The sequence below is a fragment of the Bubalus kerabau genome, chromosome 1 (assembly GCF_029407905.1).
Source record: "Bubalus kerabau isolate K-KA32 ecotype Philippines breed swamp buffalo chromosome 1, PCC_UOA_SB_1v2, whole genome shotgun sequence".
In the NCBI taxonomy this organism is placed as follows: Eukaryota; Metazoa; Chordata; class Mammalia; order Artiodactyla; family Bovidae; genus Bubalus; species Bubalus kerabau.
Window position 1 is genome coordinate 274,031,419 of NC_073624.1, and position 18,761 is coordinate 274,050,179.

An 18,761-nucleotide genomic window follows, 5' to 3' on the forward strand; every position below is an offset into this window, starting at 1 on the left:
AGAATGGTGGGAAGAAGAAAGGATTAATAAATTATCATTTCTTGGTTCCATTACATAACTAGAACCTGGTAACTTAGTAAGACTTATCTCTAGATGGGCAATATTCTTAACAAAGATTTTTAGTTACCTGTGATACAATGCTGTAATAGTTGATCCCAACCCAGTATATGCATGGCCATTTATATTAAATGAAACTAGCTTTAAGAAGGGAGAAGGCAATGGCACCCCCTCCAGTACTCTTGCCTGGAAAACCCCTTGGACAGAGGGGCCTGGTAGGCTGCAGTCCATGGGGTCGCTAGGAGTTGGACACAACTGAGCGACTTCACTTTCACTTTTCACTTTCATGCATCGGAGAAGGAAATGGCAACCCACTCCAGTGTTCTTGCCTGGAGAATCCCAGGGACGGGGGAGCCTGGTGGGCTGCCGTCTATGGGGTCGCAGGGAGTTGGACACGACTGAAGAGACTTAGCGGCAGCAGCAGCTTTAAGAAGAAATAGCACAGATTGCTTTTATAGCTCTTTATGGGTATATATTTTTTTCACCTCCATGAACAGTTTGACTTTCTGTGTAAGGCTCAGAATTGAGAAAACAAAGTTAAGAATTCTTCAGTTATTATGGACAAAACTACAAAATCTAGTAGTTTTGTTTCAATTTCTAGATTCCAAATATAGTCAGTTCACACTATGACTCTAAAATCTATTCATTTTCTCTCTCATATACAATACATATTACATTTCATATATATATATATGTTAAACTACTCATGAACATATTCATAAACCACCATATATTCAGAATATGTGATTCACAGGCAACTGAAGTACAGAATTGCAGGCAGCTGGTGCTCTGTAAAGACTGGGCAACAAAATAATGCTTTTTAGTATATTGGAAAACAATATTATCAGTATTTTTATCACCTGTTATTTACTCTACATTGAGCTATCTTATTTAAAGAGAGTATAGACTACCAGATTTTAGTTTAATGTCCTATGAGATTGTATTTTTCTAAATATAGAGTTCTTCCATGCTTTTGTTTCATAGTTATAATTATGAATTCCAAAGATTATGTAAAAGAAGTAAGACCATTGGCTGGCTCCACCTTTGATTACTGAAATAATCTAATTAGTAGGCAACTCTTTATAAATCACAGTAAAATTACATGGACATGGATGTGGCTATTAACTAATGGAAGTGATGCAAATGTTTAAAAATATTTAGCTCATATTAATTGTGATATGCCTCTATTACAGAGTTGTTCTAAGTACTACTACAGGGCTCTCACTATACAAGTGATCAATACATATTGGTCAACTTTGCAAATATGGTGCACATTTATTTGTAGCTACATACCAACTGTATATAAGATTCATTAAAAAAATATTTTTTGTGGCAACAATGAAATATTGGTTTTAAATCACTATGATATATTGTTCAATGATATTAGTTTAGTAACATAAAAAGAGAAATAAATGAGAAATGTTGGTAGTATAAAAATGAACATGGTTATTAGAACCATGCAAAGAGAATTATGCTCCCCTGCACTTAACCTAACACTTAACAAAGTTAGGCTCTTACTTAATCTGGTCAGTGAAATGTTGGAAGTAGGGAGTCTCACTTTCTTGCATAAAGTTTCCAGTCAGTGTGAAATAGAGCCCCACTAACTTCACCCTTGGAGAAGGAAATGGCAACCCACTCCAGTGTTCTTGCCTGGAGAATCCCAGGGATGGAGGTGCCTGGCGGGCTGCCGTCTATGGGGTCGCACAGAGTCGGACACGACTGAAGCGACTTAGCAGCAGCAGCAGCAAGTTCACCCTGCTGTGGTGGCCTGTGGCAACATGTGCTAAGAGTTTTCTTCAGCCTGGGTGTCTCGTGACCACCTTGAGCAGAGGTCCCCTGGTATCCCATAATGATGAAGCTACATGAGTAAGAAAGAAAATGCTGTTGATCCCAAGTTGATCCCACTGAGAAGTTGAAATCATTTGTTATTGCTGCAGACCTTAGTCATTCCCGACTGACATTGGTCAAACTGGAGAGTTTCCATAACCCAAACTCAAAATATAGGACATCGGCTTGGGGATGTGTAACAAGATCTAGAGAAATAAGATGGAACTTTGAAAAAGGATTTTCAGTGAAATGTTACATGGGATATCATTTATGGCATAAACCTAATGATCATGCATCCCTAGATAAAAAGGCTGGAAAGTTGAACTGCCCAGGTCAGTTACATCCATCTGAGTTTAGTAAAGAATTAGAAAAAAAGGTGGGTGAGAAGGAGAGAGAGGAGAACAAGGAAAAAAAGAGAAGGAAAGAGGAAAGTGAAGAGAAGCAGAAGCAGAAAATTTGATCTCAGCAAAGAACTGGAGAATAAACAGGGCCCACAAATTCAGCAACAAGCAGTATAGACCGAAGCAACTGATTGTCACCAACGATATGAAAAAAGGTTTCGATGGAAGGCACCAACTATGATTGGTCCTGATGAACATGTCAAGTTGAAGGTTGTAATGGCTATTTCCATTTTTAAATGTCTGAATAAATTAAAATATTCAGCAGTAGAATTTATTCAATAATATAGCATCCAGTAAGCCATTTCTTTTTTTAAAAAATAAATTTATTTATTTTAATTGAAGGCTAATTACTTTCAATAATGTATTGGTTTTACATACATCAACATGAATCCACCATGGGTATACACGTGTTCCCCTGAACCCCCCTCCCACCTCCCTCCCCGTACCATCCCTCTGGGTCATCCCAGTGCACAAGCCCCAAGCATCCTGTATCATGCATTGAACCTGGACTGGTGATTCATTTCATATATGATATTATACATGTTTCAATGCCATTCTCCCAAATCATCCCACCCTCTCCCTTTCCCACAGAGAAAACGATAAAACGATAACCCTGTATACAAGACAGCAAAAGAGAAACAGATGTATAGAAGCCATTTCTTTTGAAAAAAATATCCTAGGAATGTGAATGAATATGTGGCTATTTCTTCTAAAATCTGAAAGAAGAAAATACTTATGATGAACTCAAGAAAAAGACATATGATGTGATGGGGTGCATAGAAGCAAGGGAATAGAGTAAATCTAATACTTGAAAAATAATTATAGATTTATCTGCTGATATGTGTTACTGACTGAATTCAAGTTAATGAGAAAAAAATTTAGTGAGTTATGCTTGCAGAATACTGATTCTTATGCATTTACTCTGAGAGTAAATTCATAATTTAGATATTATCATAGATATTTTGGTATATGAAATATATCTCAAAATCAAATAAGGACTAAAGGGGTTTACAGAGTAATGGGAAAAAATATTAAAGAGCAAAAATTAAATAAGAAATATTTGTAAAGGGGAATATTAGTATAAATATGTCCTAAATAATTTAATATACAGTCATATGACATCTGATAACTAAAGGTATTACTTAGAATATTCTTTTATCCAAAAGCACTTGCTAACCTTCAGGATGCATTTTCTTTACCTTAACTATGTTGGCAATTCTAACATAAATATGAATTTTCTATAGTGCCCTCTCCCTTGGTAGGAGAGCAAGATGAATGTAAGCAATGTAGAGTAAAGGAGTTCTGATGAGAAGAGCAGCTACTGATAAAATGTCAACCTGATTTTCTACTCTCTAATATATATACCAATCTAACACAAAATCTAATTCACGATTCGATTATCATACTTAGGCTCTAGAGTTTGATATTGAGAGCTTGAAATATCATCTTTCAATTTCTGCCTAAATTTAATTGTAATCCAATAGCTGTCCATTTTTTTTCCAAGTCAATAGAGAAATTTTTGCAAAGGTCTCTAGGGTTGCGAGTCTGTTCTAGGAGCGCTGATCATGTTGTCTATATGAAAGAATAATTCAAAGGCTACTGCATTATGAAAAGAGTTTTTGAAAAATATACTAATAATCCTGATTTTAAAATTTATATATATGTGTTTACACATGTTGTTTATATGATGCATGTATGTATCTGTGTACTTTAATAAATATGTGCATATGCATATTCATTTTGTTCTGAAGCAAACCAGGTATTTTTATTCTTGTATTATAGTCTATTGAACAACAAAAGTCTGTTAGTTTATCATTGTCTAAGTGGTCACTTGAGGGTTAGATGATAATAAATACAACTATATAAATAGGCAGAAAAATGGCACAATTTCTGCAAATATCTCTAAATGGAAAGGGAGTCATCTCAAAGGGAAATAAGATGTCTTTTACACATTTCCCTGCATTTCAAGCAATTAAGAACAATAAGAAACCACTAAGCTTTTTGAAACCTTTCAAGAGCACAATCTAGTTTGCAAGACAAGGTAATTTCTAAGTATTTTAAATTGAAGTAAACAATTTGGAAGGAGACAAAAAGATGAAAGTAATGTTATCAAACTCAGAGCCAGTAATAAGGAGTAAACAACAGTAATAAGGAGCACAATTTCTTTTAAATTATACTTAAAATATTTGGGCACAAAATGATGTAAGAGTTTCCTATTACTTATTCTGTCTTTGAGTACTTATTTCTTGCTAACTATGACAACTAAGCCAGCAAAAACAAATTTTGCTTCATGTCTGTTAGAAGGGTCAATGAATTTATGATTTGAAAATATGATTAAGATCTTAATTGTTTTATATATTTGAAATTAGGAGAACTGTGATATATCTAGAAAAGTTATAACAGGAATGGAAATAACAAGCCTTAGAATTTCAAACACAATAGTTATTGAATGAGTAAACAATAAGAGAATTTAATCCAGGAGTGAATACAGGCTCTGCAGATACATTTAAAATCTAGTAAATAGTTTTGCATTTAAATGAATGATTTATCTTTTAAAATAAATAAGAATTAAGATAAACATTATATCTATCTAGTTTGAATTAACAAAACATTATGTGTATCTAATTGCTTCTAACAGTCAAGCAGACATCACTAATTGATACTGAGTTGTTGAGCTTGATAGCAGGCATAGAATCCATTTCCATACTATATATATAATTTTTTTTTAAAGAAAATACAAATTGAATTTGGAAATAAAAAATATTTTGGATATATATGTGTTACTTCCTTGTAGTCATTACAATTAGCTACAAGCTCAAAATTTTGGTACCAGAAGTTTTTTGTTGTTGTTTTTCTCCTCCATCTCTCAATTTCCTTCCCACACTTTAGTATATACATATATATATTTTGAGTGTGTATCTATGGGGAGCGAGGTGGGAGAGAGGAACCAAATAAATACTACTGTAATTCAAGTATTCTCCATGTTATAGAAAATCTTTCAAATTTCAAAAGCAATTTTAACATTTACTATAAGGTATCTTACTAAAGTAGAAATTTAGCACACATTTTGAACATTTGAACAGCTATGTAAAGATAGACCTACTGTATACTTCTGTAATTAGTCAATGCATATTTGTTTTTATTCAGAGATACACTCAAAATATTTAAATGAATAGCAGGTCCGTAGAGAATTATTTTCTACCAAGGTAAACTGTTTTTAGGATTTACACTGTAAAGGACTTCCTCTTTCTCACTGTGAGTGTGTGAGTGTGTGAGTGTGTGAGCGTGTGAGCATGTGAGTGTGTGTATGTGAGCGTGTGAGTGTGTGAGCGTGTGAGCGTGTGTGTGTGAGAGTGTGAGCGTGTGAGTGTGTGACCGTGCTCAGTCTCACAGTGGTGTCCAGCTCTTTGCAACCCCATGGACTATAGCCTGCCAGGCTTCTCTGTCCATGGAATTTTCCAGGCAAGAGTACAAATTGGTGGAGGGGTACTGATAAGAGTTAGAGGAAAGATCTTATTCTAGACCTGCCCATGTTAATTTGCTTGATTTAAGGCTTTGGGTATATGTGAACTTTACTTCTATAAAATGAGCAGTCATAGATTTTTAGAGATTCCTAAGCCTACATTTCAATTGTGGATTTATGTTGTATCTGAAATATAATTGTATTATAACATTGACTATAGAAATCATTAAGTGAAGCAACAATTTTGAAAAGTTCACATTCTATCAACAATATTTATAATATATAACTTCTAAAATCTTTTTATATCTAAACACTTTATTCTATTAAATTATAAAACATTAATAAATCTATCAAAGTGTTTAAAATCACAAATTCATCAAAATAAGTTTCACTAAATGTCAGCAGGGAATCAGTTGTTAAATATGGTTAAAGCACTTTTCCATCCCTGACATGATACAGTCCAGATTATGCATTGTGAGGGAAAGTGTATATGAGACATGTTCAGCACAGTGGAACAAGAAAGTCTGCCTAAGGACAGTGGAGTGGAAAATAAAGGGCAGAGGAGTGTGGTCGACCAGACTAAATAGCAACGTCTTTGGTGGATTGGTAAATACAGGCACTGTTAAAAAAAAATTAAAAAGAATTAAAAAATAGATTTTAATTCCTTATTAAAATAAATCAGTACACAACTGCTTCATGATGTTAGTATTCTAATATCAAAGACCTTTTGCAAAGTTTCATTTATAAACAACAGCTGTTCTTCAAAATATATACTAAAATGTTTGAAACATATCTTTTGGTATACCGTTAAGTGCAAGCATCTTGACCAAATGAACCGGGGAAAATATTTACCAATTTCTATCAGTCTTACAGTCTTTACTTTCCTCTTGCAAATCACTTAACTTTGATTAATGTGATTGATGCCGATGTGTGAAATTTTAATTAAATTATGGATGTTTCATGATTAAAGAACTAAAACTCTTCTGAATTTCCATCATGAGGATTTACCAGCATTTTAGGAGTCATACAATATTGGCTATACATTCATGTCTTTTGTCCGTTTTGAGTTAGTTTTTTAATTTTAGTGCTAATAAGGTTTTTTGTTTTTTGTGTGTATGTTTTTTTGGCATGAGGATGTCCAGTTTTCACAATAATATTTTTGGAAAAGATTGTCCTTTATCCATTTTGGCAACTTTGTCTAAAATCATTTAATAATATATGTAATCATTTATTTCTGGGCTCTGCATTTTATTCTACTGGTCTAGGTTGGTGCAAAAGTAATTACAGTTTCGGACCCTGATTTCTAAATCATTATGACAAGGCTTAAACACATCTTTGTTAACCAAAATAGGAATAATTACAATCAACACACTTTGCCAATTTATTCCTGTAGCCTAAACATCTGTGCTTTGGGGTTCAACAAACTCTTGGAAAGCATTTTCTGCATCCTGCTGGTTGTGGAAACATTTCCCTGCAAAGAATTGGTTGAGATGTTTGAAGAAGTGCCAGTCGGCTGGTGAGAGGTCAGCTGATTATGGAGATGAGACCCAACTTTGTAGCTCAATTCATTCAACGTCTGAAGCACTGGTTGGGCAGTGTGCGGCTGGGTGTTGTCACAGGGAACGGGGCCCTTTCTGTTGACCAAAGCTGACTGCGGGTGCTGCAGTTTCCAGCGAATCTGATCAATGTGCTGAACCTACTTCTCAAATGCAATGGTTTCACAGGATTCAGAGAGCTGTGGTGGATCAGCCTCCCAGCATACCCTCAAACAGGGAACATGACCTTTTCACGGTGCAAGTTTGGCTGTGGGAAGTGCGTTGGAGCTTATTAATCCCCTTTTCATCACATGTCACAATCCATTCAAGAAGAAGTTCCTTATTGTTGCATAGAATAAGAGAAGATGATACTTCAAAATGATGTTTTGGGCCAAATGTGTTGATGTTGTGAGTTGTCTCTTGTGCTTTACAACCCATTTTGCACTCAAATAAGAAAATTACTGAAACTTGCTTGTCTAACAGCATTTCCATGTTCTAAGATGATAAATATAAACAGCAAGTAATGTCATTAGCAATAAAACATAAAGTGAGAAATGTACATTAAAATGTGTAACATGACCGCATTTATTTAGAATGTATTCCAATATCAAATGGAAAATTTCCACAATGTAAAAACTGCAATTACTTTTGCACCAACCTAATAGCTGTCTTTTGCCAGGTCCACAGTGTTTTGATTCTGTCACACTCAATTGTGAAAGATGGAAAATTGTCACTCTAAGCTTAAGAGCAAGGCAAGAGTGACTGCTTTTATCATTTCTACTGAACATGGTGCTGGATCTTCTAGCCAGAACTATTAGGCAGAAAAGAAGAAGAAGAAGAAAATTCATTCAGATTGAAAGGTAGTAGTAAAATTATCTCTGTTCATAGATAGCATGACCTCATGAGGAGAAAATCCTAAGAAGTCCACTAAACATGTGAGAAACCATACATCTACAAAAGTAGTGGAATACAAGGTTAGCACTTAAAGTTATGCTGCATTTTTATATACTATTAACAACCTTAAAAATAAATTAATGAAATAATTCCTTTTATAGCAATATCAAAGGGTATGCAATACGTAAAAATTGAGCAAGGGAGGCAAAGAGTTGTACCATGAAAACTATAAAATCCCATGTTCATGAATTGGAAAAATTAATATTGTTAAGATCTCAATACTACTCAAATCTTCAAAATAAAAGAAATTTCTTTCAAAATCCCATGATGCTTTTTTTTGCTTTGTTTTTGTTTTAATTTTATTTTATTTTTAAACTTTACAATATTGTATTGGTTCTGCCATATATCAAAATGAATGATGCTTATTGAGACATAGAAAAACCCATCTAAAGTTCATGTGGAATTCCAAGAGAAATTGTATACACAAAATGATATTGAGAAAGAACAACAAAGCTGAAGAGTTCATGCTTCCTTGTCCCAAAACTTAAATTTATAGTATAATTGCTTTTCATATTTTGTACCAGGTGCCTGTGGTGTTAAATAAGACTCTTGAGAGTCCCTTGGACTGCAAGGAGATCCAACCAGTCCATTGTGAAGGAGATCAGCCCTGGAATTTCTTTGGAAGGAATGATGCTAAAGCTGAAACTCCAGTACTTTGGCCACCTCATGCGAAGAGTTGACTCATTGGAAAAGACTGATGCTGGGAGGGACTGGGGACAGGAGGAGAAGGGGACGACAGAGGATGAGATGGCTGGATGGCATCACTGACTGGATGGACGTGAGTCTCAGTGAACTCCGGGAGCTGGTGATGTACAGGGAGGCCTGGTGTGCTGCAATTCATGGGGTCACAAAGAGTCGGACATGACTGAGTGACTGAACTGAACTGAACTGAACTGTATGCAAGCTGTTTTATTAAGTATTACATGCATCTGCTTTTAGTGTTGATTTTTTTTTCCTCATTTACCTTGAGATTTTTGATCATTTGCTTGATGTTTTGATTAAAGCAGTAACTTAATTTCCCTTTTAATGTATAATGATACTAAAAAGTTTACTTCTTTTGAGGGATGGATGTATCTACTAGCAACTTTCTCTGTGTGCTTAAGCAGAACAATCATGATGTTATGCTAACTCTACTCTCAGCTACCATTAGCAGTGCCATGTTCAACTCTGTTGCAACTGCCTCTAATTTGGAAGCCTCAGACCCACCTAACAAAGCACAGTCTTCTTTCAGGACTAATTTTCCAGCTTCAGATTGGTGGTCAGTACATGATCTGTGAGTGTGATATGGAAGATAAGCAACCTGAGACAGTCTTGCTTGACAGTACTCTAAGACGCCTTTGCAATTTTGGTCCCTTTTGCCACTCCTCCTTATGTCAACTGAGGATATCCAGGGTTTCTGCAATAATTCCTCCTACTGTACATCTTTCTTGCAATGGGAAATTTAAATCCCCCTTTTAATATTTTCATTACTAGGCTGCTATATCTCACTTTTCCATCAATGCTTTGCTGAATATATTATTAAATATAGTAAATGTGATTTTACTAGATTTGGGTAAAATAATCATGTATGCAAACCCCAGCTACAGTCAGTTATTGATTAGCTTCTTCATCTATGTAGAAGCTATTTTGAAAATATGAAATTTTCAGTTAGAAAATGTTACTTTTAAATAGTTCTATAAACAAAAATTTGTTACATTATATGGCAAACCAGATTCAGATTCTTCTTTGCTTCAATGATGGTCTTAAATGATGTTATTGACTTTTTCTTCCTCCCTAGAGCAGATAAAATTATATGTTCTTTTAGACAATTTCTCATATTAGTCATCCACACATATGAATTATCCCTATTTGTTTTAATGATGTTCATTATCTGGTGGTTATTCCATAGCAGTGAAAGTTGATTTAGGGTAGAAAGCTTAAAAAATAAACTGACAATTTCTATGATTTATATACAAATACATCTAAAATATGCACTGCAATTCCTTTTTTAATTTTAGGAATATGAAAAGTGCTAAGGAGCACATTTAGTAAATGAGATCACCAGGGAATGACTGCAAAGAAAAAAGCATAGGAGATACCATGAAACACTGCTAAATTCAAAGAATGAAGATATATATATATATAGAAATGAAGACATGAAAGTGGAAAATATATTCAGGAATGTTCTTGTTACCACATTTTCTTCATTAAAAAGGTAAAATATTTTGGACTAAAAATACTTGGTCAGTTTTAAATGCGTATTGTTAATTATTTCCAAAGCATTGCTGCTGCTATAAAAAAAATCAATAATAAAAATAACTATAAAATTATACATATATACAAATATAAATAATGCCTTCTATTACATACTGAGTCTGGTTCAAAGTGCTGATTATAGAATGAGGCCTATCTGGGTTATTGTTCCATGTTTTGCTTCCCATTAGCCATGGCAACTTGGGCAAAGGAATTATGTTTAGACTTAAATTCCTGACACCTAAAATGGGAACAAAATTACACCTACCCTAAGAGCTGTACCTAATTAAATTTGATAATGCAAGCAAAGCATTTAACGTGATCTTTGGAGTATTATAAATCTTCAGTGAATGTTATCTCTGGATTTCATTCTTAGTAATAATAACTACTTGTAGAGTCTCATTTTAGTATAGATTGTCACCGTTATACCATTGTACAGATGAGTAAGATGAGACTTTTAGGTTAAGTATTATACCCAATAGAGCATGAAGTATCTGTCACAGCAAATCTAATGATCTTGTGGTATTTGATTCCAAAGTTCATTTAATGAGCTATAGAGATGATAATATATTGCCCAATTAGGATTCATCTGGGTTCAGTGGCATAAGCAGGTATGAAAAAGGACAAAACCTTTGCTCTTAAATAATTTATGTTGTATAAAGAGAAACAGAGTACTATAGCAGTATGAGCAGTTTGCTGTTTCCTGTGAGTTAAATTATTTGTTTTGAATCTTCCTGCTGAACATACTACAAAATGATAAAGTGTGTTTATCTTTTCTTAAATCATAGAAGCATCAAAACTCAAGTCTAAATATTTAGTGAAACAAAAATGCAGATGCAGATAAGCATGAGAGCCATTCTTGTCATGAGGGCATTTCTCTTCTCTACATATTAAAAACTTCTTTACTAGGAGTTCTAGGACAAAAAAAAAAATATCAAAACTCAGCTTACAGCCAAAAGGATGAATTAAAGAATAGACCCTTTCCCTCAAACACACAAGATGAGATGGCAGCAACTTCAGGGTAAAGTAGCTCCTGCAAAATCATACCCCAGTTTGAATTCTGTTATTGTTCAGTCACTCAGTCATGTCCGACTCTTTGTGACCCCATGGTCTGTAACTCGCCAGGCTCCTCTGTCCATGGGGTTTCCCAGGTAAGAATACTGGAGTGGGTTGCCATTTCCTTCTCCAGGGGATCTTTCTGACCCAGGGATCAAACCCAGGTCTCCTGCATTGGCAGGCACATTCTTTACCACTGAACCCCCAGGGAAGCCCAGATTCCCTAGATGATACCCCAAAATTCAGATCTTGAAAATGGCTTAATGTGATCTTTAACTGAAAAAGGCACCAGAAGCCTCATAGAAGCCAACAGAAATCCTCTTTGAATGGAAAGAACTTTACTGTTTTCCTCAAAGTATCCATATAAATATATTACATTTCAAATATTATGTTCAGTAAATGGTCAAAACCAACAAGCTCATGGAAGAAACTTAGACTCTAAAACTTACTGAGCCAGTCAAACCACCAGACACCCTCAATTTCGATTAATTCTAGAAAATGAATATGTATATTGAAGTAAGATTTAAATGAATGGGTTTAAAAGCCGAAAAGGCAGAGTGATGTGGAGGCTATCACAGCAAATTCTTGAAAATAAATTGGAGGAAGAGAGTGAAAGATGGAAAATATATAAGATACCTGAAATCTGGCATAGGGAAAATGAATTCTGATGAAGAAATAGTAACATTCTTGTTGCTTTGTTTATACTGGTCTAGGTGGAGGAATGTCAGGATGTTAATACTAATACATTGTATTAGGGATTGGATGAAGGGACAGGTTTTTAAAGCATCATGAAATAGAATCCACTATAAATATATTTAAGTGGTGATGGAGAAGAATGAATTGATCATTACTCCATGTACTCCAGCTTAGAAAACTGGCCAAGCTGCAAAGGATGGAAGTATTTATTTTCCTTTGTATTAAATATAAGATAGTTGAGTATCTGAATAGAGATTTTGAAAAATAAGGAAATAAGGCTCTGGGAATGAAATGGAGGTTTATCCATGTTCAGTGCAAACTATTGTTGAAGTGATGAGAGCAAATCAAACAATTAAGAGGAAAAAAACAAAAACAGACAACATGACCATAAAGGGGAGTCGGGGAGGTAAAGAAACGGGCTGTCAAAAAATTCAAAGGGGAAAAGAATCTCAGAAGGAATGAATGATGAAGTGGAAAACACACTTAATTTCTGGGAAGGAAATAAGAACAACCTTTAAACTGGTCTTTATATTTTAGAAGAGAGTTCTAAAGATATCTAGAAATACTGTATAGACAAATGAAAATCAGATACAGGTAAAATGAATAGAGACTGAATACACACAAACAATAAAAGATTCAAAGGGGAAAGAAAAAAAAATAGGGTTATCTCCCATCATTCTAGGGACCTTTACTTTTCATTTTATGTCAGAGACATGATAAAAACATGACTCCCCAACCCCTGGTAAAAATGAGCCCACAACTTCTTTGTTAAATTTAGAATATATCTTAAAATGCTTTCAGTTAATTTCTTTGATTCAAAGATGTCCATTTTTATACATTTGCTTTCCTCTGAAATGTAGATTGACCTTACCATTGAAGTGATAAATCATCATACCCTACTTTGATCATTAGATTTGTTTTTCTAATTTGGTAGCACCTAAGATGATGATGCATTTTTAGAACAGATATAATTTTACATTTAATGAAATAAAGACAAAGTTATCTGACTACTGATCTTTATAGTTAATTATTCTTGATTCTGATCAAATATGCCAAGTTAGTAATAATATATATGTATTACTTACATTTATCAATTTAAATCCTAAATTCCCATGAGAAAATATTTCTATCAGTTTCCAATTAGAAAATTACCTAGAACTAATAAATGTTATAAAAATATATCTATCAGTTTCCGATTAGAAAATTACCTATAACTAATAAATGTTATAAAATATTTTATCTTAAAATGCATTACATTTTAAAATTTAAAGACTTTGATTTGATATAAATATAAAAATAAAAAATTTTATATTTGATGTAAATATAAAAAATTCTACAAAAATCATAAACCAATGATATCATACCATGAAAAGTTCACATACAAATTCCATTATCTGTGTGCTTCACTCATCTTCCATAATTCTAAAAATATAGAAAAACTGTTATAGGTATCGGTTCTTGCTTCCTTCATTTAATTAGCATATGGGTTAAGCATCAATAGTCATTAGATAATTCTCTTTCTAATTTGTTTCTTACAATTCAGAAGTCAACAGATACTACATTCCCATCAAGCACCAGAAAATGATTTAATTGTTCAGTATATGTAGTATCGCTGACACCATAAACTGTTCTGCAAAACCTGGATATAAATACTTTCAGTGACACCGAACAAAGGGGTATGAACCCCAGGTCATCTAAAAGACATATTTCACCAAGTGCTTGAGGTTTATTATTTAGAAGAGAAGGTTAAATAAATACTAATGATATCTGTTGCTTACTCAAATGTCTTTTATTGTATTTTAACAGGTGCTAAATTTAACATTTCAAATAAGAGATATTAAATAAATTCCAGAAAGCATAGCTCAGATGGCTGGTACACGAGGTCTGAAAGAATCTAATATATACTAAATTAAACATGAACACTTTAAATTAGAATAGGATTGGTAATACTTGTTATTTTGAGGCGTAATATACCCAAGGCACACAGTTTTCTAATATGCTAAATTCAAGAACAGGATTTTAACATAAAAATAAATGTAAGAAAACCAAAATAATTCAGCCACTAATTTATTCATCTCAAGGAATATAACAAAGAAAAATAAGTCATTTAAAATCTACTTTTAAGTCGCAAGTGAAACATGTTGATGTAAGTTATTGATTTATTGTGTAACAGGTCAACTGGCACTGGAGAAAAAATATGAACTATGAACTGCACCACTTCATTGGTTATCAAACATGCCTAAACTGAAGACTCCTTTATTGTGGCAGTATTTAAAAAGGAAAAGTGTCATTACCCATCACAAAGCCCCTAACATGAAAATCAATCATTCACTTAATAGACTATTCTTGAAAGGATTTCTAATCTGTTTAATGACTATAAAAACAAAGTGAAAAATAGTAAGTCTTATCAAGATATTATTTTATTGCATCTTTCTAATAACTCGATAACTACTCATTATATAAAGGGACTGCACAAACTCCAAACTCAAGAAGAGAGAAAAAATACAATTAGGTAGCATAATTATGCATTTATTCCTCTGGCTTGATGATATGCTTCTATGCTATGTTATATAGTCTGCACACTTAGGAACATCAGTACTTATATTGTTGTGTAAAATGAACAGCTACTGAGCTCTAATGGGCTTCATTCTGTGTTTTAAAATTCCTCAAAATGACTTCGTGATCATTAGCTCCATAAGCAATAATGCACGCTACTGCTCATAAAGGAGTGTAATCAAGAAAAACATGAGTAGCTAACCTCAACGTTACCTTAATTCTAGAAAGATGAAATGTGTACACATTTTTTTTTGTCATCAAAGCAAGGATTAAGATACATATCATCCGTTTTTCATATTTAAAAACAGTTTTAAAAAGGGATATTGGATGCTTAACAAGCAGAATTTTCCCTGGGTACATTAAAGGAAACATTCCATAAACCTTTGCTTGAACTTTATTTGGACCGCAGTTTAAGTTACCTCTCCTGGATTGAGGTGATCATTCTCTCTAGCGACAGGATATTAGCTCACTTACCTTTCCTAAGTATCAGTTTACATATGTTTTATTCATAAGAAATTGTGTTTGGGGGAAACTTGCACTTATTGGTAGATCAGGCATCCCTTTGGTATCACTTGAGGGTACTTCAAGGACCCTCTCCCTCCTCTACTAGCAATATCTTAACTTTAGTGTGGCATTGAAAATTTTATTCAGTTATCTGATTTTTTATATCACACCTATGGCAATGGAAATACATATGTGCATAATGTATTTACATTCTTTAAAGCTTGCCAAACAGCGGGTATTTCAAAAGAAAGGAAATAAAGTCCCTTCAACATTAAATCCAGATGATATGCTAACAGGTTCCACAGATTGCCACACAGAATCTTGGACTGCTGAATGAAATATAAGCAATTCGTGACAGTTATGAACTCTATAGTCCTGAATTAAGTGCTGCTCTGTTATTGCTGAATAGCATGACCAAATTAAAATGGCAAATTATTTTAACATTTATTTTTAAAATTGGAACAAATATGATTTTCTATGACTGAAATGGTCAAGGATGACAGTTCTAAATTTCTATGACAATAGTGTTTAAAATTATATTAATGATATAAAAACAAAACTCATCTTCAAATTTAAATATTTTGTCCATCAAAACTTTAGAGCTTTTATTTATAAGAAATTAACTTTCCTGAATTTTGGCCAATATATTGTATGTGCATTTGTGACATTGTTAAAACCAAAGCAGTAATCAATATTACAACCTATGCTTAAATTATTTTCTGGGGCTCCAAAATCACTGCAGATGAGGACTGCAGCCATGAAATTAAAAGATGCTTGCTCCTTGGAAGAAAAAACTATGACCAACCTAGACAGCATGTTAAAAAGCAGAGATTACTTTGCCAGCAAAGGTCCATCTAGTCAAAGCTATGGTTTTTCCAGTGGTCATGTATGGATGTGAGAGGTGGACTACAAAGAAAGCTGAGCTCTGAAGAATTGATGCTTTTGAACTGTGGTATTCGAGAAGAGTCTTGTGAGTCCCTTGGACTGTAAGGAGATCTACCCAGTCAATCCTAAAGGAAATCAGTCTTGAATATTCATTGGAAGGACTGATGCTGAAACTCCAATCCTTTGGCCACCTGATGCGAAGAACAGACTCATTGGAAAAGACCCTGATGCTGGGGAAGACTGAAAGCAGGAGGAGAAGGGGATGACAGAGGATGAGATGGTTGGATGGCATCACCAACTCAATGGACATGGGTTTGGGTAAACTCCAGGAGCTGGTGATGGACAGGGAGTCCTGGCGTGCTTCAGTCGCAGAGTCGGACACAACTGAGCAATTGAATTGAACTGAAGCTAAAATGACTGCATTAAAATATATTACCTGTTTCATTATCATAACTGTTCATCCAAGTGAATACAGATTTATAGAGTTTATTCTCCTTCTTTCCCACCAAATTATAAATTCCTCAGTCAATGACTAAACAGGAAAAGCATTTTAAAATGTGTTTCAGCTTGAAGAGGCAGGAGAGAATGTTACCAATACCTAACAAGTGCCAACGAATTTCTGCAAGATCAATTCGATATTTGATACATTTTAATTAAGACAGAGAGAACTAAATCATACATTCCATTGCTTAATAAAATTTCCTGGAATTAAATAGAAGAGATATTAGTAGGATATTTTCATATGTTCTATTTTGAAGAAGTGATAGTTGGAAATCAAGCAAGGTCATGAGGAAGAGAGAGATTATTTTCTTTAATGTTTTTTCACACATTTCAAAATCAACTTAAGTTAAGATGCCTGTGGACACATAAGCTGACAAAATAACACAATCAGAAAACATGGAAAAAATATCCCTCCTCTAGATTTTTCCTGAAAAAATAGCTTTCTTTTTCTATCATATAGAACCACATAAGGAAGACAGTGGAATGTACTGCAAATGGAATATAAAAGGGAAAAGGAACTATAAAAATTTAGGAGTCAAGAATGTCCCCTTCTTCTAGGCTTCACTGGTTAATTCTGAATATGCACAGCTAAAATTAAATGATATTGGGCAGAGAATGATTGGTACTTCTTTAGGCTCTTTGTAATAGTACTCTCTGTATAGCTGTAAAAGCAAAGTTAATCTTAACAGTCTCAAAAGTTAAGTAAGTTGGTAAATCCGATTCATATATAAGACACCAATGGAGTGTTCACACATTTCTATATACATTCTTTAGGAACTCAGTGTAGGAAAGAGAAAGTTAACATAATGCTATAGTTCTGTACTGTAATGTCACCTTGATCATAATCAAAGTGAGTTTGTATGTGTTTATTGGTTTGTTATTGAACACTCTTTTGTTTTTCACTGATGTGTTATTGTGTTCATATCACACTGACTCATTTTATAATTAGGTTTTAATTATTTTATAATTAAGCTTTATAATTAACACTTCTTTAATAGGATGAATAAGGATAAAATCAAATGGTCAAACCTAGGAAAACTGATTCCCAGATTTCTTTATGGAAACTTCAAGAATTACTTAGTTTTATTATACAGAAGAAATATGACTATTCAGGTCTTCTTTTTCTTTTTCAGTCTGTTTTAAGGTGGTGTTTGTTTTAGTCAAACCAAATATTTGGTTGTGATTGGGATTAATGTGAATCTAAGAAAATGGTGCATCCATCTATGTATTTATTTTTAAAAATTCCAATACTGTTTTATCTTTTGGGATAGTTTTATATTTTAGTTAAAATGGCAAAAATCTGACTTAGAAATACTATAATATGAAACTGTTCAATTTTCAACAGTAACAAAAAACAAAATCAAAGAATAATGGCAATATATCCTCTTAAAAGAAAGTGAACACATCTTATAAAAACTGTCCCTGAGGGTGATTTAGACATTGGACTTACCAGGCAAAAACTTCACATCAACTGTCTTCAAAATTCTCAAAGAGCTAAAGGAAACGGTCAATAAATAACTAAAGGAAACCAGGAAAATATTTTTTTTGTATAAAATGAGGACATCCATCAAGAGATAAAAATTATAGAAAGGAACCATATGGAAATTCTGGGGTTAAAAAGTACAATAGTTGAAATGAAGACTTCACTAAGAGTTGACACATTTAAATAGACTTATGAAATAATCAGTAACTTGAATATAGGATAATTGAGACTGTTTAGTTTGTAGTACAGAAAGGGAAAAAAAAAAAAAAAAAAAACAACTGAACAGAGAACAGAGCCTAAGGGATCCCTGGGAAACGACCAAGAGAACCAACGAACATGATGTGAATCCCAGAGGGATGAGACTGAGAGAAAGAAACAGAAAGATTCCTTGTAGAAAAGGCCAAAGGATCCAAAATCGGATGTTACACATGAACTGATGCAAACAGGCTTTAAAAAACTTCATGTAGGATAAAAAATCAAGGAGATCCACAACAAAGAATGAAGTTATCAAACTGCTGAAAGCACTAGGAATGAAAAAAAAATGCCAATGAAGATTTCTGTTGGCAGGTCCTTCAAAATGAAGGCTAAAATAAGGCAGTTAAAGGAAATTT

The 18,761-nt window shown here is 33.6% G+C and overlaps 1 long non-coding RNA gene across 2 annotated transcripts in view; it reads right to left on the reverse strand.

Moving 5' to 3' along the window:
- Positions 1 to 5,366: 5,366 nt before the first annotated feature.
- Positions 5,367 to 18,761, reverse strand: part of LOC129640633 (uncharacterized) — a 33,186-nt gene continuing 19,791 nt past the window's right edge. The window contains exons 2-3 of one of the 2 annotated variants that reach the window (XR_008708908.1): positions 13,586 to 13,643; positions 5,367 to 6,367 (exon numbers count right to left, since the gene is read on the reverse strand). This is a non-coding gene — a long non-coding RNA (uncharacterized LOC129640633). The remainder of the gene's footprint in view (positions 6,368 to 13,585; positions 13,644 to 18,761) is intronic. The other variant, XR_008708907.1, reaches the window with a different exon arrangement.